General features: G+C 34.3%; 1 long non-coding RNA gene across 1 annotated transcript; it reads left to right on the top strand.

The window, feature by feature from the left end:
- The first annotated feature begins 1780 nt into the window (after positions 1-1780).
- LOC123542532 (uncharacterized) lies at positions 1781-26698 on the top strand. The gene is made up of 4 exons (XR_008368756.1): positions 1781-1908; positions 6189-6477; positions 7745-7930; positions 19088-26698. It is a non-coding gene; the product is annotated as an uncharacterized LOC123542532 (long non-coding RNA).

Here is a 26698-nt window from a genome sequence, read left to right as displayed (position 1 = left end):
TATCCGCAATATTTAATCACAGCAACCACCTTCCTGTGCAGTGTCCATTTTATCACAGCAAACACCTTCCTGTGCACAGTATCCGCAATATTTAATCACAGCAACCACCTTCATGTGCACAGTGTCCGCAATATTTAATCACAGCTATCACCTTCATGTGCACAGTATCCGCAATATTCTACACATTATTGAATCACAGCAACCATCTTCGTGTGCATAGTATTCGCAATGTTCTACACATTTTCTTATCACAGCAACCACTCTTTTGCTATAAACTATTTTATCACAGCTATCACCTTCATGTGCACAGTGTCCGCAATGTCCTACACATTATTTGATCACAGCAACCACCTTCCTGTGCACAGTATCCGCAATATTTAATCACAGCAACCACCTTCCTGTGCACAGTGTCCGCAATATTTCATCACAGCAACCACCTTCCTGTGCACAGTATCCGCAATATTTAATCACATCAACCACCTTCATGTGCACAGTGTCCGCAATGTCCTACACATTATTGAATCACAGCAACCACCTTCCTGTGCACAGTATCCGCAATATTTAATCACAGCAACCACTTTCATGTGCACAGTGTCCGCAATGTCCTACACATTATTGAATCACAGCAACCACCTTCGTGTGCGCAGTATCCGCAATGTTCTACACATTACTGAATCACAGAAACTACCTTCATGTGCACAGTATCCGCAATGTTCTACACATTATTGAATCACAGCAACCACCTTCATGTGCACAGTATCCGCAATATTTAATCACAGCAACCACCTTCATGTGCACAGTATCCGCAATGTTCTACACATTATTGAACCACAGCAACCACCTTCCTGTGCACAGTATCCGCAATATTTAATCACAGCAACCACATTCATGTGCACAGTATCCGCAATATTTAATCACAGCAACCACCTTCCTGTGCACAGTGTGCGCAATAATTAATCACAGCAACCACCTTCCTGTGCACAGTGTCCGCAATGTTCTACACATTATTGAACCACAGCAACCACCTTCCTGTGCACAGTATCCGCAATATTTAATCACAGCAACCACCTTCATGTGCACAGTATCCGCAATATTTAATCACAGCAACCACCTTCCTGGGCGCAGTATTTGGAATATTTAATCACAGCAACCACCTTCCTGTGCGCAGTATCCGCAATATTTAATCACAGCAACCACCTTCCTGTGCACAGTATCCGCAATATTTAATCACAGCAGCCACCTTCCTGTGCGCAGTATCCGCAATATTTAATCACAGCAACCATCTTCCTGTGCGCAGTATCCGCAATATTTAATCACACCAACCACCTTCATGTTAACAGTATCCGCAATGTCCTACACATTATTTAATCACAGCAACTCTTTTCTTGTGTACACAGTCTGCACTGTTCAACACTCCAGTAACGCATGTACAAAGGTAGTTTGAAGAAGTCATCACACATTATTTCATAGTTCTTAAAATACTTTAGTGTTTAAGTAAAATACCGCTGCTGCAGGAAGTGATCTGTTTCAAGATAATTTTGTTTAAAGTAAGTTTGTTGATTGGATACCAAAATCAAGTTGACACTATTCATTTTTCCTGCACAACCGTTACCAACAGACCCGATCGCCATATTTCATAAAATGATTTGTAGTATCAAAAAATGCAGATATAGAATTCCCCCGAACTTAAAATATTTAATAAAGCGTACCAAAATATATAAAATAAAAACAACCTAATGAGTGATAATACTGAGCAGTATACAATCTTTGCTTGCCACTTTATTACACTACTTGAAGTTACACACTATGTAAATAGTAAAGATAAATCTTTATCTCATCCCGAAACTCTGGTATGATATAATTATTATATTTAGAGTGTGATTTGGATGAAATAATAATTCTCTTCAGGTAGGATTTTGTTAAAATATCAATCATCAGTGTAATACAAAAATGAAAATACAATTAACATTTACCCTGCTAAATTTGTAAAATGGACTGGTCAATCATTCAGTTTTGGCAGTTCCACTTACTATTCAAAGAGGTGTTAACTGAAAATTTACTGACTGAATAGCAAACAGTGCAGACTATGATCAGCCTGCACGGACATACAAACTGAACTTGATCTACACTGGTAGCAAAGGTAGGATTGTTTGCCGGTCAGCAGGCTAAATGTTTAGAATATTGTACTTAGTAATGCGGGTACCAACGAGGACAATGTCATACATCTACAGTTCCTCTTCGACTGTATTTGCTATTACGTTCTTTATTCAACATGTTTGACAAAATGTGCATTAGTTTACAAGTTACTTACATACATAAGAACTTACCAGATATAACTGAGACATGAAGTGCTCGGTGTGAGCTACTGTGATTGCTCACGGTCCGTGGTCCATCAACACTTTTCTTCAGATGATAACTGGTTAGAATTGTACAAAACTTGTTCATAAGCATTCTGGCATGGCCCTCTGTCAAGGACATAAGAGATAAAAATAGAAACAAAACTATAAATGACTTAATCTCATGAACCTCATCGAACTTGATCTTAAGTATTATTATAAAGTCGTCTCCTAAATTTGTTCCAATGGAGTTGCTTAGTCCTTTTAGGGGGCACTAGAGCTAAATAATTAGAAAAAAGAACACCTTTATATGACTTCTTCCCATGGACAGCTGTATAGATCTTCATCAAACATGGCCTGTAGTAAAATTTTGTACAAAAGGTCGTCTCCATAATGTGTTCAAAAGGGGTGTTTGGCCCCTTTTAGGGGCCACTAGAGTTGAAAATAGAAATAATTTCAAACGACTTTTTCTCATGGATCTTCATTAAATTTGATCAGTAATATAAGGTCTTCTCTACGGTGTCACAGAGGTGACATCCGCAACACTTTATTTATATTGTGGCCACAACTTAGTAAATTGTGGCCACAACTTATTAAATTGTGGCCACAACTTAGTAAATCGTGGCCTCAATTTAGTAAATCGTGATAAGTTGTGGCCACAATATAATAACTCGTGACCACGACTTATATCAGCCAATCGAAACTATAAATAGATAGATAGACAGACGGACAGATGAATAGATTGGATGGTACCTACGTACCTACCTACTTATTTATTTGTCAGCACTTCCGGCCGTCTATCTATCTTCTATTCCTGTCTTACACTTTGCAGTGACGTAGACATTTTATGCGTCCATTTCGTATGGTCTCTGATTTCTGCCATTTTGCGTTATCTCCCTGCGACCCTTTCGAGCGAAAACACGAGCTTTAACGAGTTAAAATGCGGGGACGCAGGCTGAAAACACTCTATTGAGCGGGGAAGCGGAGCGAAACACGATAATTACCGGGGTCACGGGGTGATAATTAGTAGCTGGTATGTCAGTGGTGGGGAGCGAAAACACAATAATTAGCCCTGCTTAAACGTAGTATTGCCGAACCGCGCCCCGACATCCAGTTACCAAATTTCACCCCGCGATCTTGTTAAACATCATGTTTCCGCTCCTTGTCCCCACTAAATAGCGAGTTATCACCCCGAACACACACCATTTTAACTTGTAAATATACATGTTTTCGCTGGGCGCGGTCACCAGGCGAAAACTCGTTATTAAACTTTTAAGCAGTGCTAATTATCGTATTTTTGCACCGCGCCCCAGACATACGAGTTACTTAATCACCCTTGCGGGGTTACGGCCTGCGTTCTCGACATTTTAACTTCTTGCTAATTCTCGTGTTTTCGCTCGACGGCCAGCCGGGCGAAAACACTCGAAATTTACAACTAATAATGGCGGGGGTTCGGGGTGATAACTCGCTATTTAGCGGGGCGAAGAGCGGAAACATAATAATTATCAAGATCGCGGGGTGAGATTTAGTAACTGGAATGTCGGGGCGCGGTTCGAGAACACTACGTTTTAAGCAGCGCTAATTATCGTGTTTTCGCTCCCCATCCCCGACATACCAGTTACTTATTCTCACCCAGCGACCCCTGTAATTATCGTGTTTTCGCTCCGCGTCCCTGCTAAAATAGAGAGTTTTCAACCTGCGTCCCTGCATTTTAACTTGTTAAATCTCGTGTTTTCGCTCGGCAGGGTTGCGGGGAGATAACGCAAAATGGCAGAAATCAGCAACCATACGAAATGGGCGCACAAAAATATCTGCGTCACTGCAAAGTGGGATACAGGAATGGAAGATAGACGGACGGAACAGACAAATAAATTAGTAGGTAGGTACGTAGGAACCATCCAATCTATTCATCCGTCCGTCCGTTTATCCATCTATTTATCGTTTCGATTGGCTAATATAAGTCGTGGCCATTAAGTTGTGGCCACAATTTAATAAGTTGTAGCCATAATTTACTAAATTGTGGCCAGGATTTACTAAGTTGAGGCCAGGATTTACTAAGTTGAGGTCACAATTTACTAAGTTGTGGCCACAACTTCGTAAATTGTGGCCTCAAGTTACTAAATTGTGGCCACAATTTACTAAGTTGTGGCCACAATATAAATAAAGTGTTGGATGTCACCTCTGTGCCACCGTACTTCTCTCTAATCTTTGTTCAAAGGAGGCACTTGGTCCCTATTAAAAATGGAAATACATTTAAACGACCGTCTTTTCAATTTAGCGTCGTGTATAGCATCATTGTAAAGTTAGCTCTAAACTTTGTCCAATGGGGCTAGAGACAAAAATAGAAATACCTTTAAACAATACCGTTATTAACTGCATTGATGGATCTTCATCAAACGTTTTCTGTAGTATCATTATGCGGTCCTCTCCCAAGTTTATTCAAATAGGGCTTCTAGAGCTAAAAATAAAAATCACTTTAAATAGGACTTCTCATAAAGTGATTAATGGGTCGTTATTATGCTTGGTCTGTAGCATCATTGTAAGGTCCATTCCCAATTTCGTTCAAATGGGGGCATCCGGCCCCTTTTAGGGGCCACTAGAGCCATTGGAGCTAAAAAAGAAAACAGGTCACCCATTGTAGGGGGATGGACACATGTCTATTTAGTAATTTGTTTTTGTATTGTCTGTAACTATTTTGCGCCCCCTGTTTTTTTTCGGCGTGTGGGGCATTTAAAGTTGCCCTTATATGCATGTTTGTCCGTCCGTCTGTCTTTCCGAACTTTGTCGTGCATATCTCAAAAAGTATTTGATCTACAGTCATCAAACGTGAATGAAAAGTGTATACCTGGTGTTTAAAAAATAAAAAAATATGCAGGACTAAAATTCTGTGTCGCATGTATCTCAAAATCTATTTGTCCTAGGATTATGTAATTTTTAAGGAGTATTATTTAGCATGTTAAGTTGTGCTCGCGGGATTTTGTTTGAAATTTCACAGTCAGACCAAGACTATAGCTTTTGGCCTAAGCTATATATGCATAAATGGGCACACAAATTTGTGTCGCGTGAATCATAATACGTATTTGATGTAGGTCATGAAACATAGTAGGAATGTTATTCAGCATGCGACCTGGGATTTTGTTTGGGAGTCCTATCGCTCAGACCTGAGTATTGGCCCTTGAATCAGTCGAAAATATGCACAAAGGACAAACAAGTTTGTAACACATGTATCGCATAAAATATTTGTCTTAGATTCATATAAAGGATTGTTATATAGCATGTACACCTGGTGTTCTGTTTGGGGTTTCACTCAACCAGGTGAGAGTTATGGTTCTTGACTTAGGGAAAGATACACATTTAATGGTTAAAAGTTTATGATGCAAGTATCTTTAAGATATTGACCTAGAGACACGAAACCATGTAGGAATATGAAGCAGCATGGGACTTTGTGCACCAGAGTTATGGCCCTTGACTTGCAAATCATTAAATGCATACAGTTTGTGTTGCATAATTATATCTTAAAGATAATCACCTTAGTCATGAAACAGATACAAAGACAGAAGATTAAGGCACCAGTGTCCTAAGGACTATAGTTTTTGTTTAGGTTTATTTACTTTTCGTGAGAAGTGTAAAGAAGTGATCTAGGCCGCCTGTTCACAATACTTTAAAAGAAATAAGAGCTTATGAATCCTTAATCGAAGTCTAGTTTAAATTTATACTGGCTATCTTCTTTAGCACTGTATGGCATTGAGATCAGAATGTACAATCCGCAGGTAACAATAAATTGAAATGCATCTCGTCAAACTATCACTGTCTAGACGCTACATGGTAATTAATGCCTAACTTTGTCTTCAGACAGGATCTGTCAGTGAGATGGGTGGTAATGGAGTGTGGAGCGGAATCAAGGACGATTTCAAAGAATTAACTGGAACATTCTGTTGTTGTCTGATAGAGTCGGATCAATTCCTAGGATGCATGCCTAAACTATTTTTAGCTATTCAGTTTCTGACACTGATATTGCAGTTGGTAGGAACTTTTACACACCATTGGATATATACAGCAGATTGCAAAAACATAGGCCTGAAATCGACTTGCACAGATAATGAGTTTAATTCCTCGGCAAACACTACACAAATAATTAACGGTATGTTGTTTTATTTAACATTCAAATTGCTGCTACCATGTGACATAAAATTTTATGTACCATTTTCAGTTAACAGTGTTCAAACGAAAAAGACTTGTACATATATATAATGGGTATTTCGTTTGTTTATTTTTGAGACATGTCTTTGACACACTTTTATTTGGGCCACATTTTTCTGCATTTTGCAAAAAACAACAAAAAAGCGGAGTAATAATTGATTAGAAAAATGAATTTCAATAACAAAGGCGCAAAGTTTAAATATACGAATGTATAGAAAAAGACTCGACAGCCCTCCAAAATGAGTTATTTCAGCTTCTTTCACAAAATAACAAGAGTTGTTTTTGGAGATCCTCTGTAAAAATGCCGATAAATGTTTTCGCACATTTCTATAGAAAAATCATCGTTTTCATCATTTGTTTTTCACAAACACACAATTTCCATATTTTTTAAGGAGAGAAAACATATGACCTATAGATAACTGGTTAGCATGATCGGCGAAACAAAATTTATTTTATATTTAATGGGATTTCGGGTTTCTCTGTCTAAACAGATATTTGCAAATTAAGACGAAGTGGACTGTGGACACTAAATTAGGTGATCGATATATAGATGTGGCTTTGTCAGTCTGTCATAGCTGTTATACATTTGAGTAGGAATCGAATTTTATCGCTGTGTATAACTTTGCCAATGAAAACGGTCTTTACTTCTGCTGTTTTGTCATGGATATCACGGCAGGCGGAAAAATATTGCGAAAGTAAGTAAGTAACTAAATATGACTGAACTTAGCTTCTGGTCTTATTAGTTTGCATTTATATGTTCACTGAACACTTGTAACATTATTTTCAACTGGTACGGTGTCCGTGATGTGTATTCGGGGGAAGACTTTGCTGCGATTTATTCGGATAGAGTCGCTTGTTGTGCATAAATGGTTTGTAACTAAGCTTTGAAGTAAGATTTTTCTGACAAATTACACACGTACCAAAAACACGGCCAATCATTAATAAGGAAATATGTTTTTAGAAAACAAGATGCGGACCTGGAAGTAATGTACATGTCAAAATGCTGTTTTTCAACTTGCTTTTGGGTGATTGTAACAGGAGCATGTTTTTTTTGTTTGACATTTTCTCTCAGAATAGATTCATTATGAACAGAATCACTGCGGTTTGAATACTAGTATTTAATACTTTTTATCTGATTCATACAAAGCAAGTTACGTATTGACATGTCCTCTTCTAAGTTCTTAATGCTTTTTTAAAAATATCTTCAGTCATAAAGCTTGAAAACGGAGACGACTTGTTTGGGCTACAAACAGCTTCATTCTCCATGAACATACTCTGCCTGGTTATAGCGGCAATGACATTGTGGCGTGTGCATGCAGTTGACAAGGAAAGTAAGACCTCAGTTCAAACAAGTTGCTTCACTTGCGTGCTGCCACTGATGTGTATGATTTCAGGTTTGTAAATATTATCAGTTTAAGTGTTATAGTTACTTAGCTACAAAGGGTGTACATCTCTATTGGCTATAAAGAGTGGATATCACTACATATTATCAGAATTAGTGTTGAAGTTACGTAGCAATAAAGAATGTATATCAATATAGATTAAAAACATTACTTATGTAGTTACTTAGCTATAAAGAGTGTATAGCACTACAGATTATCAGCGTTAGTGTTGTATTTAATAAGCTATAAAGAGTGTGTACCACTACAGATTATCAGCGTTAGTGTTAGTTATAGTTACTAAGCTACAAAAAGGGTATATCACTACAGATTATCCGCGTAAGTGTTACAGTTACTTAGCTATAAACAGTGTATAGCTCTACAGATTATCAGCGTTAGTGTGGTAATTACTTAGCTATAAAGAATTTATATCAATATAGATTATCAGCGTTAGTGTTGTAGTTACTAAGCTATAAAAAATGTATATCAATACAGATTATCAGCGTTAGTGTTGTAGTTACTTAGATATAAAGAGTGCATAGCACTATAGATTATCAGCGTTAGTGTTATAGTTACTTAGCTATAAAGAATTTATATCACTACAGGTTATCAGCGTTAGTGTTGTAGTTACTTACGTATAAAGAATGTATATCAGTACAGATTATAAGCGTAAGTGTTGTAGTTACTCTCCTTTAAACAGAGTGTAGCACTACAGATTATCAGCGTTAGTGTTGTAGTTACTTAGCTATAAAGAGTGTATATCACTACAGGTTATCAGAGTTAGAGTTGCAGTAACTTAACTATAAAGAATGTATATCAATTGAGATTATCAGCGTTAGTATTGTAGTTTCTTACTTATGAACAGTGTATATCGCTACAGATTATCAGCGTTAGTGTTGCAGTTACTTAGCTATCAACAGTGTATATCACTACAGATCATGAACGATAGTGTTGCAGTTACTTAGCTATGAACAGTGTATATCACTTCAGATCATGAACGTTAGTGTTGCAGTCACTTAGCTATAAAGAGTGTCTAGCACTACAGATTATTAGAGTTAGTGTTGTAGTATCTTAGCTATAAACAGTGTATATCACTACAGGTTATCAGCGTTAGGGTTGTAGTTTCATAACTATAAACAGTGTATTTCACTACAGATTATCAGCGTTAGTGTTGTAGTTTCTTAGCTATAAAGAGTGTATATCACTACAAGTTATCAGCGTTAGTGTTGTAGTTACTTAACTGTAAAGAATATATATCAGTGCAGATTATCAGCGTTAGTGTTGTACTTTCTTACCTATAAACAGTGTATACCACTACAGATTATCAGCGTTAGTGTAGCAGTTACTTAGCTACAAACAGTATATATCACTACAGATCATCTACGTTACTGTTGCAGCTGCTTAGCTATAAAGAGCGTATAGCATTACAGATTATAAGCGTTAGTTTTGCAGTTACTCAACTATAATTAATGTATTTCACTAACGATCATGAACGTTAGTGTTGCAGTTACTTACCTTTAAAGTGTGTATAGCACTACAGATTATAAGCGTTAGTGTTGTAGTTACACAGCTATAAACAGTATATCACTACAGATTATCAGCGTTATTGTTATAGTTACTTAGCTCTAACGAATGTATATCACTACAGATTATAAGCGTTAGTGTGGTAGTAACTTAGCTTTAAACGGTGTATATCACTACAGATCTTCAGTGTTAGTGTTGTAGGTGATTAGCTATCAACCGTTTATATCACTACAGACAATCAGCGTTAGTGCTGTAGTTACTTAACTATAAACAGTGTATAGCACTACAGATTATAAGCGTTACTGTTGTAGATACTTAACTATAAAGAGTGTATATCACTACAGGTTATTAGCGTTAGTGTTGTAGTTACTCACCTATAATCAATGTATAACACTACAGATTGTAAGCGTTACTGTTGTAGTTACTTAACTGTAAAGAGTTGATATCACTACATGTTATCAGCGTAAGTATTGTAGTTACTCACCTATAATCAATGTATAACACTACAGATTGTAAGCGTTACTGTTGTAGTTACTTAACTGTAAAGAGTTGATATCACTACATGTTATCAGCGTTAGTTTTGAAGTTTCTTAACTATAAAGAATGAATATCAATACAGATTATTAGCGTTAGTGTTGTAGTTTCTTACCTATAAACAGTGTATAGCACTGTAGATTATCCGCATAAGTGTCGCAGTTAATTATGTATAAACAGTTTATACCACTAAAGATCATCAAAGTTAGTGCTGCAGTTACCTAGCTATAAAGGGTGTATAGAACTACAAATTATAAGCGTCATTGTTGCATTTACTTAGCTATTAACAGTGTATATCACTACAGATCATCAGCGTTAGTGTGGCAGTTACTTAGCTACAAATAGTTTTTAGCACTACAGATCATAAGCGTTAGTGTTGTAGTTACTTAACTGTAAAGAATGTATATCAATACAGATTATCAGCGTGAGTGTTGTAGTTTTCTACCTATAAACAGTGTATAGCACTACAGATCATCAGCATAAATGCAGTCGTTACTTAGCTATAAACAGTGTATGTCATTACAGAGCATCTATGTTAGTGTTGCAGTTACTTAGCTATAAAAAGTGTATAGAACTACAGATTATAAGCGTTAGTTTTGCAGTAACCTAGCTGCAAACAGTGTATACCACTTACGATCAGGAACGTTAGTATTGCAGTTATTTACCTATAAAGAGTGTATAGCACTACAGATTACAAGCGTTAGTGTTGTAGTTACTTAGCTATAAACGGTGTATATCAATACAGATTATCAGCGTTAGTGTTGTAGTTACTTACCTATCAACAGTGTATAGCACTACAGATTATCAGCGTCATTGTTATAGTTACTAACTTATAAACAGTGTATAGCACTACAGATTATTAGCGTTATTGTAATAGTTACTTACCTATAAACAGTGTAAAGCACTACAGATTATCAGCGTTAGTGCTGTAATTACTTACCTATAAACAGTGTATAGCACTACAAACTATCAGCGTTAGTGTTGTAGTTACTTGCCTATAAACAGATTATAGCACTACAGATTATCAGTGTTATTGTTATAGTTACTTAGCTCTAATGAATGTATATCACTACAGACAATCAGCGTAAGTGCTGTAGCTACTTAACTATAAGCAGTGTGTAGCACTACAGATTATAAGCGTTACTGTTGTAGTTACTTAACTATAAAGAGGGTATAGCACTACAGGTTATCAGCGTTAGTGTTGTAGTTACTTACCTATAAACAATGTATAACACTACAGATTATCAGCGTTAGTGTTGTAGTTTCTTAACTATAAATAGTGTATAGCACTACAGATTATCAACATCAGTGTTGCAGTTAATTAACTATAAAGAGTGTATATCACGAAACTTATCTACGTTAGTGTTGCATTTACTTAGCTATAAACAGTGTATATCACTACAGATCATCAGAGTTAGTGTTGTAGCTACTTAGCTATAAACACTGTATATCACTATAGATAATCAGCGTTAGTGTTGTAGTCACTTAAATTTAAGGAATGTATATGAATACAGATCATCAGCGTTGTAGTTTCATAACTATAAACAGTGTATTTCTCTACAAGTTATCAGCGTTAGTGTTGTAGTTACTTAACTATAAAGAATATATATCAGTGCAGATTATCAGCGTTAGTGTTGTACTTTCTTACCTATAAACAGTGTATACCACTACAGATTATCAGCATTAGTGTAGCAGTTACTTAGCTACAAACAGTGTATATCACTACAGATCATCAGCGTAAGTGTTGAAGTTACTTAGTTATAAAGAGTGTATAGCACTTCAGATTATCAGCATTAGTGTTGTTGATAATTAGCTATAAAGATTGTATAGCACTACAGATTATAGGCGTTAGTGTTGTAATTACTTAGCTATAAACAGTGTATATAACTACGGATTATAAGCGTTAGTGTTGTAGTTACTAAGGTGTAAACAGTGTATATCAGTACAGATCATCAGCGTTAGTGTTGTAGGTACTTAGCTGTAAACATTGTATATCACTACAGATTATCAGCGTTATTGTTATAGTTACATAGCTAGAAAGAATGTATATCACTACAGATTATATGCCTTAGTGTTGTAGTTACTTAGCTATAAACAGTGTATATCACCACAAATCATCCGCGTTAGTGTTGTAGTTACTTATCTATAAACAGTGTTTATCACTACAGGTCATCAGCTTTAGTGTTGTAGTTACTGAGCTTTATACAGTGTATATCATTACACATCATCAACGTTAGTGTTTGTAGTTACTTAGCTACAAACAGTGTATATCACTACATATCATCAGCGTTATTGTTATAGTTACTTAGCTATAAAGAATGTATATTAATACACATCATCAGGGTTAGTGTTGTAGTTTCTTAGCTTTAGACAATGTATAGCACTACAGATTATCAGCGTTTATGTTGTAGTTACATAGCTGTAAACAGTGTATTGCACTATAGATCATCAGCGTTATTGTTATAGTTACTTAGCTATAAAGAATGTATATCAATATAGGTCATCAGCGTTAGTGTTGTTGTTTCTTAGCTGTAAAAAATGTATATCACTACAGATCGTCAGCGTTAATGATGTAGTTACTTAGCTATAAAAAGTGTATAACATTACAGATCATCAGCGTTAGTATTGTAGTTACTTAGCTTTAAACAGTGTATAGCATTACAGATTTTCAGTATTAATGTTGTAGTTACTTAGCGATAAAGAGTATATATCACTACAGATTATCAGCATTAGTTTGCAGTTACTTAGCTATAAAGAGTGTATAGCAGTACAGATTATCAGCATTAGTGTTGTAGTTACTTAGCTCTATAGAGTGTATAACAGTACAGATTATCAGCTTTAGTGTTGTAGTTACTTAGCTATAAAGAGTATCTATCACTACAGATTATAAGCTTTAGTGATGTAGTTACTTAGCTATAAAGAGTATATATGACTACATATTATCAGCTTTAGTGTTGTAGTTACTTAGCTATAAAGAGTATCTATCACTACAGATTATCAGCATGAGTGTTGCAGTTACTTAGCTATAAAGAGTATATATGACTACATATTATCAGCTTTAGTGTTGTAGTTACTTAGCTTTAAAGAGTATCTATCTCTACAGATTATCAGCATGAGTGTTGTAGTTACTTAGCTATAAAGAGTATATATGACTACATATTATCAGCTTTAGTGTTGTAGTTACTTAGCTATAAAGAGTATCTATCTCTACAGATTATCAGCATTAGTGTTGTAGTTACTTAGCTATAAAGAGTATCTATCTCTACAGATGATCAGCTTTAATGTTATAGTTACTTAGCTGTAAAGAGTATCTATCACTACAGATTATCAGCATTATTGTTGTAGTTACTTAGCTATAAAGAGTATCTATCACTATAGATTGTCAGCATGAGTGTTGTAGTTACTTAGCTATAAAGAGTATGTATCTCTACAGATTATCAGCTTTAGTGTTGTAGTTACTTAGCTATAAAGAGTATCTACCATTACACATTATCAGCATTAGTGTTGTAGTTACTTAGCTATAAAGATTATCTATCACTACAGATTATCAGCATGAGTGTTGTAGTTACTTAGCTATAAAAAGTATATATGACTATAGATGATCAGCTTTAGTGTTGCAGTTACTAAGCTATAAAGATAATCTATCTCTACAGATTATCAGCTTTAGTGTTGTAGCTACTTAGGTTTAAATAGTATCTGTCTCTAGAGATTATCAGCATTAGTGTTGTATTTACTTAGCTATAAAGAGTATCTATCACTACAGATTATCAGCATGAATGTTGTAGTTACTTAGCTATAAAGAGTATCTATCACTAGAGATTGTCAGCATTAGTGCAGCTGTAGTTGCTTAGCTATAAAGAGTATGTATCTCTACAGATTATCAGCTTTAGTGTTGTAGTTACTTAGTTATAAAGAGTATCTGTCTCTACAGATTATCAGCATTAGTGCTGTAGTTACATAGTTATAAAGATTATCTATCACTACAGATTATCAGCATTAGAGTTGTAGTTACTTAGCTATAAAGAGTATGTATCTCTACAGATTATCAGCTTTAGTGTTGTAGTTACCTAGTTATAAAGAGTATCTGTCTCTACAGATTATCAGCATAAGTGTTGTAGTTACTTAGCTATAAAGAGTATCTATGTCTACAGATTATCAGCAATAGTGTTGTAGTAACTTAGCTATAAAGAGTATGTATCTCTACAGATTATCAGCATTAGTGTTGTAATTACTTAGCTATAAAGAGTATCTATCACTACAGATTATCAGCATTAGTGATGTAGTAACTTAGCTATAAAGAGTATCTATCTCTACAGATTATCAGCATTAGTGTTGTAGTTACTTAGCTATAAAGATTATCTATCACTACAGATTATCAGCATTAGTGTTGTAGTTACTTAGCTATAAAGAGTATGTATCTCCACAGATTATCAGCATTAGTGTTGTAGTTACTTAGCTATAGAGAGTATCTATCACTACAGATTATCAGCATTAGTGTTGTAGTTACTTAGCTATAAAGAGTATCTTTACTTAGCTATAAAGAGTATCTATCTCTACAGATTATCAGCATTAGTGTTTTAGTTACTTAGTTATAAAGAGTATGTATCTCTATAGATTATCAGCATGAGTGTTGTAGTTGCTTAGCTATAAAGAGAATCTATCACTACAGATTATCAGCATTAGTGTTGTAGTTACTTAGCTATAAAAAGTATGTATCTCTACAGATTATCAGCATGAGTGTTGTAGTTGCTTAGCTATAAAGAGTATCTATCACTACAGATTATCAGCATGAGTGTTGTAGTTACTTAGCTATAAAGAGTATGTATCTCTACAGATTATCAGCATGAATGTTGTAGTTACTTAGCTATAAAGAGTATCTATCACTACAGATTGTCAGCATTATGTTTCAGCTTAGAGTTCTACTTAGCTATAAAGAGTATCTATCTCTAAGATTATCAGCATAGTGTTGTAGTTGCTTAGCTTAAAAAGATGTATCTCTACAGATTATCACATAGTGTTGTAGTTACTTAGCTGTAAAGAGTATCTATCTCTACAGATTATCAGCATGAGTGTTGTAGTTACTTAGCTATAAAGAGTATGTATCTCTACAGATTATCAGCATGAATGTTGTAGTTACTTAGCTATAAAGAGTATCTATCACTAGAGATTGTCAGCATTAGTGCAGCTGTAGTTGCTTAGCTATAAAGAGTATGTATCTCTATAGATTATCAGCTTAGTGTTGTAGTTGCTTAGTATAAAGAGTAAACTGTCCTACAGATTATCAGCATTAGTGTGTAGTTACTTAGTTATAAAGAGTATCATATCTCTACAGATTATCAGCATTAGGTTGTATTACTTAGCTATAAAGAGTATTATCTCTACAGATTATCAGCTTAGTGTTGTAGTTACCTAGTATAAAGAGTATCTGTCACTACAGATTGTCAGCATAGTAGCTGTAGTTACTTAGCTATAAAGAGTATCTATGTCTACAGATTATCAGCATAGTGTTGTAGTACTTAGTTATAAAAGAGTATCTGTCTACAGATTATCAGCATTAGTTTGTATTACTTAGTTATAAAAGATTATCTATCACTACAGATTATCAGCATTAGTGTTGTAGTTAACTTAGCTATAAAGAGTATGTATCTCTACAGATTATCAGCATTAGTGTTGTAGTTACTAGCTTTTAAAGAGTATCTGATCCTACAGATTATCAGCATAAGTGTTGTAGTTACTTAGCTATAAAGAGTATGTATGTCACAGATTATCAGCATTAGTGTTGTAGTTACTTAGCTATAAGAGTATTATCCTACAGATTATCAGCATTAGTGTTGTAGTTAACTTACTAAAGATATCTTTATTAGCTATAAAGAGTATCTATCTCTACAGATTATCAGCATTAGTGTTGTTAGTTACTTAGTTATAAAGAGTATGTATCTCTAAGATTATCAGCATTAGTGTTGTAGTTGCTTAGCTATAAAGAGAATCTATCACTACAGATTATCAGCATTAGTGTTGTAGTTACTTAGCTATAAAAAGTATGTATCTCTACAGATTATCAGCATGAGTGTTGTAGTTGCTTAGCTATAAAGAGTATCTATCACTACAGATTATCAGCATGAGTGTTGTAGTTACTTAGCTATAAAGAGTATGTATCTCTACAGATTATCAGCATGAATGTTGTAGTTACTTAGCTATAAAGAGTATCTATCACTAGAGATTGTCAGCATTAGTGCAGCTGTAGTTGCTTAGCTATAAAGAGTATGTATCTCTATAGATTATCAGCATGAGTGTTGTAGTTGCTTAGCTATAAAGAGAATCTATCACTACAGATTATCAGCATTAGTGTTGTAGTTACTTAGCTATAAAGAGTATATATCTCTAGAGATTATCAGCATTAGTGTTGTATTTACTTAGCTATAAAGAGTATCTATCACTACAGATTATCAGCATGAATGTTGTAGTTACTTAGCTATAAAGAGTATCTATCACTACAGATTTCAGCATTAGTGCTGTAGTTACTTAGCTATAAAGAGTATGTATCTCTACAGATTATCAGCTTTAGTGTTGTAGTTACTTAGTTATAAAGAGTATCTTCTCTACAGATTATCAGCATTAGTGTGTAGTTACTAGTATAAAAGATTATCTATCCTACAGATTATCAGCATTAGAGTTGTAGTTACTTAGCTATAAAGAGTATGTATCTCTACAGATTATCAGCTTTAGTGTTGTAGTTACTAGCTATAAAGAGTATTGTATCTCTACAGATTATCAGCATAAGTGTTGTAGTTACTTAGCTATAAAGAGTATCTATGTCTACAGATTATCAGCAATAGTGTTGTAGTAACTTAGCTATAAAGAGTATGTATCTCTACAGATTATCAGCATTAGTGTTGTAAGTTACTTAGCTATAAGAGTATCTATCACTACAGATTATCAGCATTAGTGATGTAGTAACTTAGCTATAAAGAGTATCTATCATCTACAGATTATCAGCATTAGTGTTGTAGTTACTTAGCTATAAGATATATCTATACTACAGATTATCAGCATTAGTGTTGTAGTTACTTAGCTATAAAGAGTATGTTATCTCACAGATTATCAGCATTAGTGTTGTAGTACTTAGCTATAGAGAGTATCTATCCTAAGATTATCAGCATTAGTGTTGTATTACTTAGCTATAAAGAGTATCTTTACTTAGCTATAAAGAGTATCTATCTCTACAGATTATCAGCATTAGTGTTTTAGTTACTTAGTTATAAAGAGTATGTATCTCTATAGATTATCAGCATGAGTGTTGTAGTTGCTTAGCTATAAAGAGAATCTATCACTACAGATTATCAGCATTAGTGTTGTAGTTACTTAGCTATAAAGAGTATATATCTCTACCGATTATGAGCATTAGTGTTGTAGTTACTTAGCTATAAAGAGTATCTATCTCTACAGATTATCAGCATGGATGTTGTAGTTGCTTAGCTATAAAGAGTATCTATCACTACAGATTATCAGCATTAGTGTTGTAGTTACTTAGCTATAAATAGTATCTATCACTACAGATTATCAGCATTAGTGTTGTAGTTACTTAGCTATAAAGAGTATCTTTACTTAGCTATAAAGAGTATCTATCTCTACAGATTATCAGCATTAGTGTTGTAGTTACTTAGCTATAAAAAGTATGTATCTCTACAGATTATCAGCATGAGTGTTGTAGTTGCTTAGCTATAAAGAGTATCTATCACTACAGATTATCAGCATGAGTGTTGTAGTTACTTAGCTATAAAGAGTATGTATCTCTACAGATTATCAGCATTAGTGTTGTAGTTACTTAGCTATAAATAGTATCTATCTCTACAGATTATCAGCATTAGTTTTGTAGTTACTTAGCTATAAAGAGTATGTATCTCTACAGATTATCAGCTTTAGTGTTGTAGTTACTTAGCTATAAAGAGTATCTGTATGTAGAGTATCTATCTCTACAGATTATCAGCATGAGTGTTGTAGTTACTTAGCTATAAAGAGTATCTATCACTATAGATTATCAGCATTAGTGTTGTAATTACTTAGCTATAAAGAGTATATATGACTACAGATTATCAGCAATAGTGTTGTAGTTACTTAGCTATAAGGAGTATCTATCTCTACAGATTATCAGCATTAGTGTTATAGCTATAAAGAGTATATATGATAATCGTATGTTCTCGTGTGTGCGATTAATCATGTTGTATATGTTATGAAGAAGCAACTAGATTTAATTGCACAGGCATACTGAGTTTACAGAAAAATAATGCGATGTGTTACGACAGAGTTGCATCAATCAGCGAAGGTACCGTCTGTATTGCGTATAATTTTGAAGCAAATTAACCTTTTATTTTTCAGTTCAGAAATTTACAAAATTTGCAGTTCAAAATGTTAATCATGGTCTTGTGTTTTAGTTTTTAGCCATACTATGTAGTGCTTACTTACTTTGCCTTAGATGCCTTAAACTATCAGTTATTTTGTGTTGTTTTATATAACTTTTGTGCTGCCATTATATGCCCTTGTACACTATCTTTGCTGAAACCTAGTCTTAATATGTATCCTTTTGTGTTTTTTTCATATAGCTTCTCCTAACATAGTTTTTATGATATATGATTTACCTGCATGATCTCTTTTTAAATGTGCTCTTTAACTTAAATATTTTTTGTGATATGTGTTTTATCTGCACGATCTCTCTTTAAATGTGCTCTTTAACTAAATATTTTTTGTGATATGTGTTTTATCTGCACGATCTCTCTTTAAATGTGCTCTTTAACTAAATATTTTTTTGTGATATGTGTTTTATCTGCATGATCTCTCTTTAAATGTGCTCTTAAACTTAATTGTTTTTATGTGCTTAATATTTCTTTTTACAGGTTTTTTTTATGTTTTTCTCGTTTTGTTGTTGCATGACTTTGTTTTTGTCGGAAAATAGCTGTCTAGCTAATGTTTCTTTGTTTATACTACCCGACTTAAAATAAAGCTTCTTGTATCTTGTATCTTGGTCTAGTTAAACATTTTGTTTATATTTCTATGCATAGGACAAGACACTTTTCCTGAATCTTGTAACCACATATGCATGTATATTTTCCCTTTCAGGTTTCCTTAATTTCATCGCATGTATGGTGGTGACAGGCACGGAGTATAGTTTGGGTTATTCATTCTACTTGTGTCTTAGCTCTGGCATTTTACTGATGATCATATCTATTATATCAGTCATTGGATACTGTTGCGTGAAAAGTAACTGTTGCGACTTTTAGAAACAAAATAGAAAATTATACATAAGTCAACATAAACTGTATGGAAACCGTCTATTATCTAAAATCCAATTATGTATTGAATCGTTAGTTCTTCCCTATTAATGGGTTGATGTTAACAGTTACACAATGAAAGACGCTCCCTATCTTATATTGTCTATCTTGGGGGGAAAGTTACATTGTTATACTGTCAGACTATAAGGATCTTACATGCCTGCCTGTGTAAGACGGGGTTTTCCCCACAGTTCCAATCTAACGGATCCTTATGGTATAGCATTTATATAGTAAGAAAAAAGAAAAGGTAGGACACTTCCGAATACCCATATTCTCTTATTCATTAATAGCGAGCTCGAAGAGCAGGCCCGAAGGGCCTGCTCGAGAATCGAGCTTTACGGTAACGCAAGTATACTTCCACACTTGGTGATGGATTTGAAAAGTTTCGTCGGAAGTTCTTAAAAAGCGCACCCTAACGGATAGGTGCTCACAGGAAGTACTTCTTTCCGGAGTGAATGCAGAACTTTGAACATTCAATTGCTAAAAAATATTCATCACTCAACAATAATGAAAGAATGCTTTCCAGTTGTTTGAAAAAAAATATTGTTTTCATTTAAAAGATCAAGCATCGGCCAGAAAATGGAAAAAAATTCATTAATTAGCAGCGGTAATGACGTCACCGTGACACCGGCTTCCCATAATTTTTGCAACGTATGATATTCACTGTTACAGGTATGATGACACTAAATGTAGACTTTTCAAGTGAATGGGTTCTCCTGAATTCTTGTGAGTAGGGAATAGTGTCTTTGTGACAAATAAATGATGCATAATATTTTTAGCTCAATCCGAATTTTTTGAGCTCGCTTTGAGGCTTTGCCTTATTTCATATTAGCGAGCTCGAAGAGCAGGCCCGAAGCTTTACGGTAACGCAAGTATACTTGCACACTTGGTGATGGATTTGAAAAGTTTCGTCGGAAGTTTTTAAAAAGCGCACCCTAGCGGATAGGTGCTCACGGGAAGTACTTCTTTCCGGAGTGAATACAGAACTTCATTCAATTGCTAAAAATATTCATCACTCAACAATAATGAAAGAATGATTTCCATTTGTTTGAAAAAAAATATTGTTTTCATTTAAAAGATCAAGCATCGTCCAGAAAATGGAAAACATGTCATTAATAAGCAGAAAGAAACGGAAACGCGGTAATGACGTCACCGTGACACCGGCTTCCCATAAATTTTGCAACGTATGATATTCACTGTTACAGGTATGGTGACACTAAATGTAGACTTTTTCAAGTGAATAGGTTCTCCTGAATTCTTGTGACTAGTGAATAGTTTCTTTGTGACAAATAAATGATGCATAATATTTTTAGCTAAATCCGATTTCTTTGAGCTCGCTTTGAGGCTTTGCCTTATTTCATATTATATGATCGATTTCAATAGAATAAAATTTAAACGTTAGTTGGAAATATTGGAAATACCTCGGCTATATACCTTCATCATCATTACTTCAATAGAAATAAATGGAAAAAAAAATAGCGGCAAACAATAATAAACAAAAATGTCAATTCAGTTTGACGAACTAAGGAGCGCTGCTAAGCGTGGCCACAACATTATTATATCGGACCAAGCCGGTACAGAAGATAATTTTTTCAATTTATTTTCACGAAATTTTATACCTTCGATATCGAAGGTTTATTTTTGACCACCGCAATAAGGACTACAAATTCACTCCGTTGCAAACCGGATGTATACAAGCAGGGAAGATGTAGAAATCTGAAGTTCGTGGAAAATCGCTGATTTCTTTAAAAATACTGTATTGATAAAGGTTAAACTTATGCCGTAGGTTTATTACAATAATATCAATTAATTAAGTGTATCGTTTGAACCGTCCGTTCTATATTAGCTTCAAACCAGATTTGGTGTTTCGGAAGTGTCCTACCTTTTCTTTTCTTACTATATAATGCTATACCATAAGGATACCGTTAGATGGGGCCTATGAATAGGTTTGGGTATTTCCTGACATTATTTATAAAGTTTATGACGACACAACAGGGGCAGTACTATGTGACGTCACCTTAGTGCACGCTATTTTAGACAAGGTTTTTCCCTAGGAAAAGACAGGAATATCTATCCCCGGCGCGTGCTCGGACAAATGTATACGTTCCCCGCTAGGTAGGCAAGAAAGGGAGGATCTTACGTTGTCTATCTGTCAACATAATACTGAGGGTTTTATAATGTCTAACTGTTAACACATTACTAAGAAGGAATTGATATAATTTACCTCAATTAATGCATTGACTGAAAAAATTGTAAGACCCTTGCTATGAACGTGTTGAAAAAAAAAAACAGACAAGATTCTCATTATCAATGTGTTGAAAGTGATACAAAATAAAACCCTTCCTGTTATTGAATTAACAGACAGACATTGTAAGATTCTCACTAAAAATGTATTGAAAGATAGACATTGTAATAGCCTTGCTATTAATGCATTTGGCAGATATACATTCTCGCCAATCTGACTAAAGTACTTGATCTTCTAAAGGAAAAAATCTGAGAATGACCCATTCACATTCGTCTTCTGTATATTTTGTATTTCCAATATTGCTATTTTTATTTTCGCAAATCTGTTTTTATTTGAACCAATCAGACGACTTGTTCGAATGTCAAAGAGTAAGAAAAAATTGCAATCAGACCGGGGCTCGAACCCGGGACCCCTCGCTTACAGAGCAAGTGCCCTACAGACTGATCTCACCGGCCATCTGACTGTTTACGTAATAAGAATTGTAAATATGAAAAATCCAGGCTAAATATAGATTTGCAAAATGTTGTAAGGTAAGCTCTGATTGACTAGCGAAAGGGTCGTCAGAACGAGGCTATCAATAGCTCGTCTTCAGGTCCTAAGCGTAGCGTAATAGGAGATGTACTTTAGTCAGATTGGCATTCTCGCTATTCATGTATTGACAGATAAACAGTGTAATATCCTCGCTATTAATGTATTGACAGATATACATTGTAATATCCTCGCTATTAATGTATTGACAGATAGACATTGTAATATCCTTGCTAATAATATATTGACATATAGGCATTGTAAGATTTTCTTTGTTTATTTGTTGACAGTGATACAATGTAAGACTCCTCCTTTAATTGTGTTGATAGAAAGACAATGTAATATCCTCGCTATTAATATTAAAATGAAATTGTTCCTGGTTATTGCATTAGACACAAAAAGACAACCCCATGTAAATTTAATTTAAGGCCTATGCTATTTTGAAATTATGAATTAGGTGGGTGGGGTACATGATATTATTTCTGATTAATTTCGAAGTTACTGTAAAACAAACGTTATTCCAATGTGACAATACATCAAAACCATGAAGTGCTGAACTCTTACTTTAATTTAAAAAGTAAAGTGGGAAAAGTTATCAGTATGTTCGTGTCACAATTTTCGGGGTAAGTATTCTATGTCATCGTGCATAACTGCGAAAAACTATAACATACATAATAAAGCTAAACTATCCGTGTAAATGAGCTGAGAGCTATTTTTCTATTTCCGTTTATTACTTTTCTAAAAAACACATTACAATTTACCAGGTGTTGGCAAAATTTGTCATTTTTGTGCACATGCCTTTACACATTAAAGGAGTCCGAACTATAGGTATGGTGTGCGAGAGGGGCCTGAGCGCTTACGTAGTGCTCATTTACAGGAATTGTACTGCTCATATATATATGAATTTTATAGGTAGATACAATTATTTAAGTCATTGTTGTACATTTGGAGCAAATCGGTCCTATTCTGAAATATGTTAATTTATATACTACGGTAAAAGCCAATCAATGAATTCCTTTTATACCGTTGAACCAATCGTGAAACGGCATCTTCCTTCTTCGTCAGCATTCAAGAGTGAATAGCACGCTTCTTTCTTTAATTTTATTTTGGCTAATTTCTGGTTTTATCTTACCACCACATGCCATTCCGCCTCCTCTTTCAAGTGACAATTTTCTAATTTTGAAAGATTTCTCTTAATATGCAAATTCATCTACATTTCTTGATATGCTTTCGGCGGTTATATCCGCCCTAATATGTGAATGTATATATTTGTCATGGTATTGGACTGTAACTCCATTCAGATATGAGAACATATCTATTTGTTAAGGACGGTATGTTTCGCCCAGATATGTGAAAATATAAATTTGTTAAGGTATTTTTCGGCGGTATTTTCTGCCCAGACATGTGAAAATATATATATTTTTTTAATGTATTGTTTTGCAATGGCGGTATTTTTCGCTCAGATATGTGAAAATATATATTTGTTAAGCGGTATTTTTCGCCCAGATATGTGAAAATATATATTTGTTAAGGTATTGTTCGGCAAAATAAATATTGCCCTTTTTCAGTCAACACTTAGTTCACTCTTACATTTTCCCATACATAGTCCTTAGGGTCAGTGCTTCGTTGTGAACAGATGCACATAAATAACTTTATCATAAGTCCGCAAAGTGCAACAAAAGAAATAGCAGTATTAATTTTGTAATAATATTATTTATTTACAAGGTATGTCTGACAAATGACATCGAGAATTCTAACTTTAGAAAGCTGCATTTTCAAGTACCTGAATTTTTCCACTTTGGTTAAAAAGAGTTTTTTTCACAATAGATAATGACTGACTACAGAAGGTAATAAAAATACCATTGACCTAGAGAATGCTACAACCTACTTAACTTCAGAGTTTGTTTAAAATTATATTGAACACGTTTGCTTTAATTTAAGGTGAAACATAAACTAGAACTCTATGATAAAAATCGAATAAATCATTTCGAACATGTTAGACAGCGAGAAAGCAAACATATCGTACGTATTATTTAGCATGGATGATTTGAACTGTGAATATATACTTTTTACACTTAACATTTAATTCCACGAGTATACACACATATACATATATATTTACCTTTACCCTTTATACAATAGGAATATATTTGTTTTACCTGTAAGATTAAAGCATAACCCCTCGTGAACAAATAATGCATGTGGCTTTCACTGTTGATATATAATTGTAATATTATATTTTGACGTTACACTGAAACAAACAAACCCTTTTTGCATATTCATTTATATAAAACAAACAAACAAAAACGGGAACAATGTTTATTTTGTTCGATTGTGGGTAACACCGAAACGACACAATGAACTTTTCCCAGGTTTTGTTGGTGGTGAAAGGCTCCAGGGGTCCCTCCAAGACATTTTTTGAGGCTCAGACTAGTACCTAGATCGAGACACTAACCTCAGTTGGATGGCTTCCTTACGTGAAAAGTTTCACACCTCAAGTGGGTTTTTGATCCCACGTCGGTGATTGGCGAGGAATTCGAAGCCAGCGACCATGACCATCAAGTTTTTCTTTTGCAAGTATAAAAAATAAATATTCAATTAAATTTCGTAAACATAACTGACAATGACATTTACCACGTCGGAAGTTACAAATGGTTTGCCGAATACACCATACTTTTAAATACAGAAGTTTACACACCATGTTGGTCGGAAAGCACGAAATTTACGTTCTTGAACGTATATGTGAATAGTTACTTTTGAAATGTAAACAAAGACATAAAAGTAACTGTTTTCATGTTCGTGGTAAGGATCGACTTGTGATTGTCAATGTTCCCGATACGGAATATATATGAATGTATAAACACGAGCCGTTTCATCTTACAGGACTTACAAGAACATAGTAAGCGGTTGTTTATTTATTGTATTTATGTTCTAGTAACCTTTGACACTGATTTCGAGGACAGGCCGGGTTTGTGACATATACATGTCTGTTGTTGGGCTGGAAAAAAATAGATCCAAAATTTATACTAAAAGCTATATTGCATAAATGTTTCGTTATTTCTGTGCATACAATTCGGTTGTTTGAAGGTTAGAATATCAGAAAATTACAGGAAATAAAACATGTCTTTGAAAAAGTACCGATCTTTCATCATTTGTTTGGTTGGCGCATGATTACAAATTTAATGTTAGTAGGCCGTGATGTCCATGAAGCCGTGTAAAGTGATAATTTTGATGACACGTTGGTTTTATTTTGTAATTGTGAGTGATCGTTAAGTGATCAGAAAGATCGGACAGTGGGATGTTATAAAAAAGTAATGTTTTATTTAGATTAGAAAGTCAATCGTACTCTACAATAAGGAAATCTAAGGTAAAATACTCCTTTTATTTCGTTCACTGAAGAAAACATGGCGGACACAGTTTTGTAAAAGAGCGGTGCACGTGTGATTCGTGTAACATAGTTTAACGGCGTTTTCTTAGAAAGCTAACGCTCAGCTCATTTACACTGACATATCATTGATTGAAGAATATATATATTGTATATATATGAGAGACTTACGGTACCAAATACTTACCCCGAAAATTTCTATGCATTTTCTTCTAGTGCACTGTTGGGACATGTTTTTGAGTGTCATTGATACTTTATAATTTATTCGGAGATACATTTTCTTATAATTATTAGTTTCTTTTTGATCCCCGTGCATTTCTCGCGTTGTTACGACAATCTCAGTTTTACATACGAATTTTGCATTGTCGAAATAGCATAGTCCTTAAAATGTTGTTTGTACATGCATTACTGACCACAGGTAGCCAGGTAAACCTATACATAATCCTATAATATCACCTGTTTATATACATGTAAATTATGTGTGAACAGATAACACAAATTGGATAAATTGATGGTCTTGGGATTTTTGTGTATAATTCTGTAATCAGGTAAAATTTCAAAAAAAAATCTGAAGACTTTATTCTTCACGGTCTGCTTTACAATTGGCTGTAATTATCTTTGAAATGTATGGGATATATATTGAGTTTGACTGCAGATAAAATTGCAAAATTTTGTCATAGAAAAATATCGAATGAAGGCATAATACAGGTAGTGAAATGCACATCCTTCTACTTGCATATGTTCACATAGATATTTAAAACATAATTATGACAAATTTATTGACTTTATTGTTACCACTTAGTCATCTTTAATTTTTATGGAAATTTGCACGTAAAATTTGTAGTCAAATGGCTGCCACTGTAGGCGATGCCTTAAGACAGCTAAATAGTGAATAATCTGTATGAATAACTAGCAAATCATTTCCATATCAACACATATCTTGAAATATCGATTAACGTTTTAAAAACTGAAGCAGAGTTTATATAAAGAACTAAATTTTATATTTAGCTCCTGTGCTCAAGAAAAAGCTAAAATTAAATATGATACAAAAGACATGGTATGGTATCTGAACTTATTCGTCCTCCACCTCTGATCCATGCTGAACGAAGGATAAGTGTGCACTCGCACTAAAAAAGTGACAATTTTTAGCAAATACCATTTCTGCATTACATTTAATTATATTGAGTATCTTTTCATATTGATTTTTTAACTAGGTTGAATAAAATGTGAGATTCGGTGTA

This window comes from Mercenaria mercenaria, chromosome 19 (genome assembly GCF_021730395.1).
Source record: "Mercenaria mercenaria strain notata chromosome 19, MADL_Memer_1, whole genome shotgun sequence".
Classification (NCBI taxonomy): Eukaryota; Metazoa; Mollusca; class Bivalvia; order Venerida; family Veneridae; genus Mercenaria; species Mercenaria mercenaria.
This window is presented reverse-complemented; position numbering and strand designations above follow the sequence as displayed.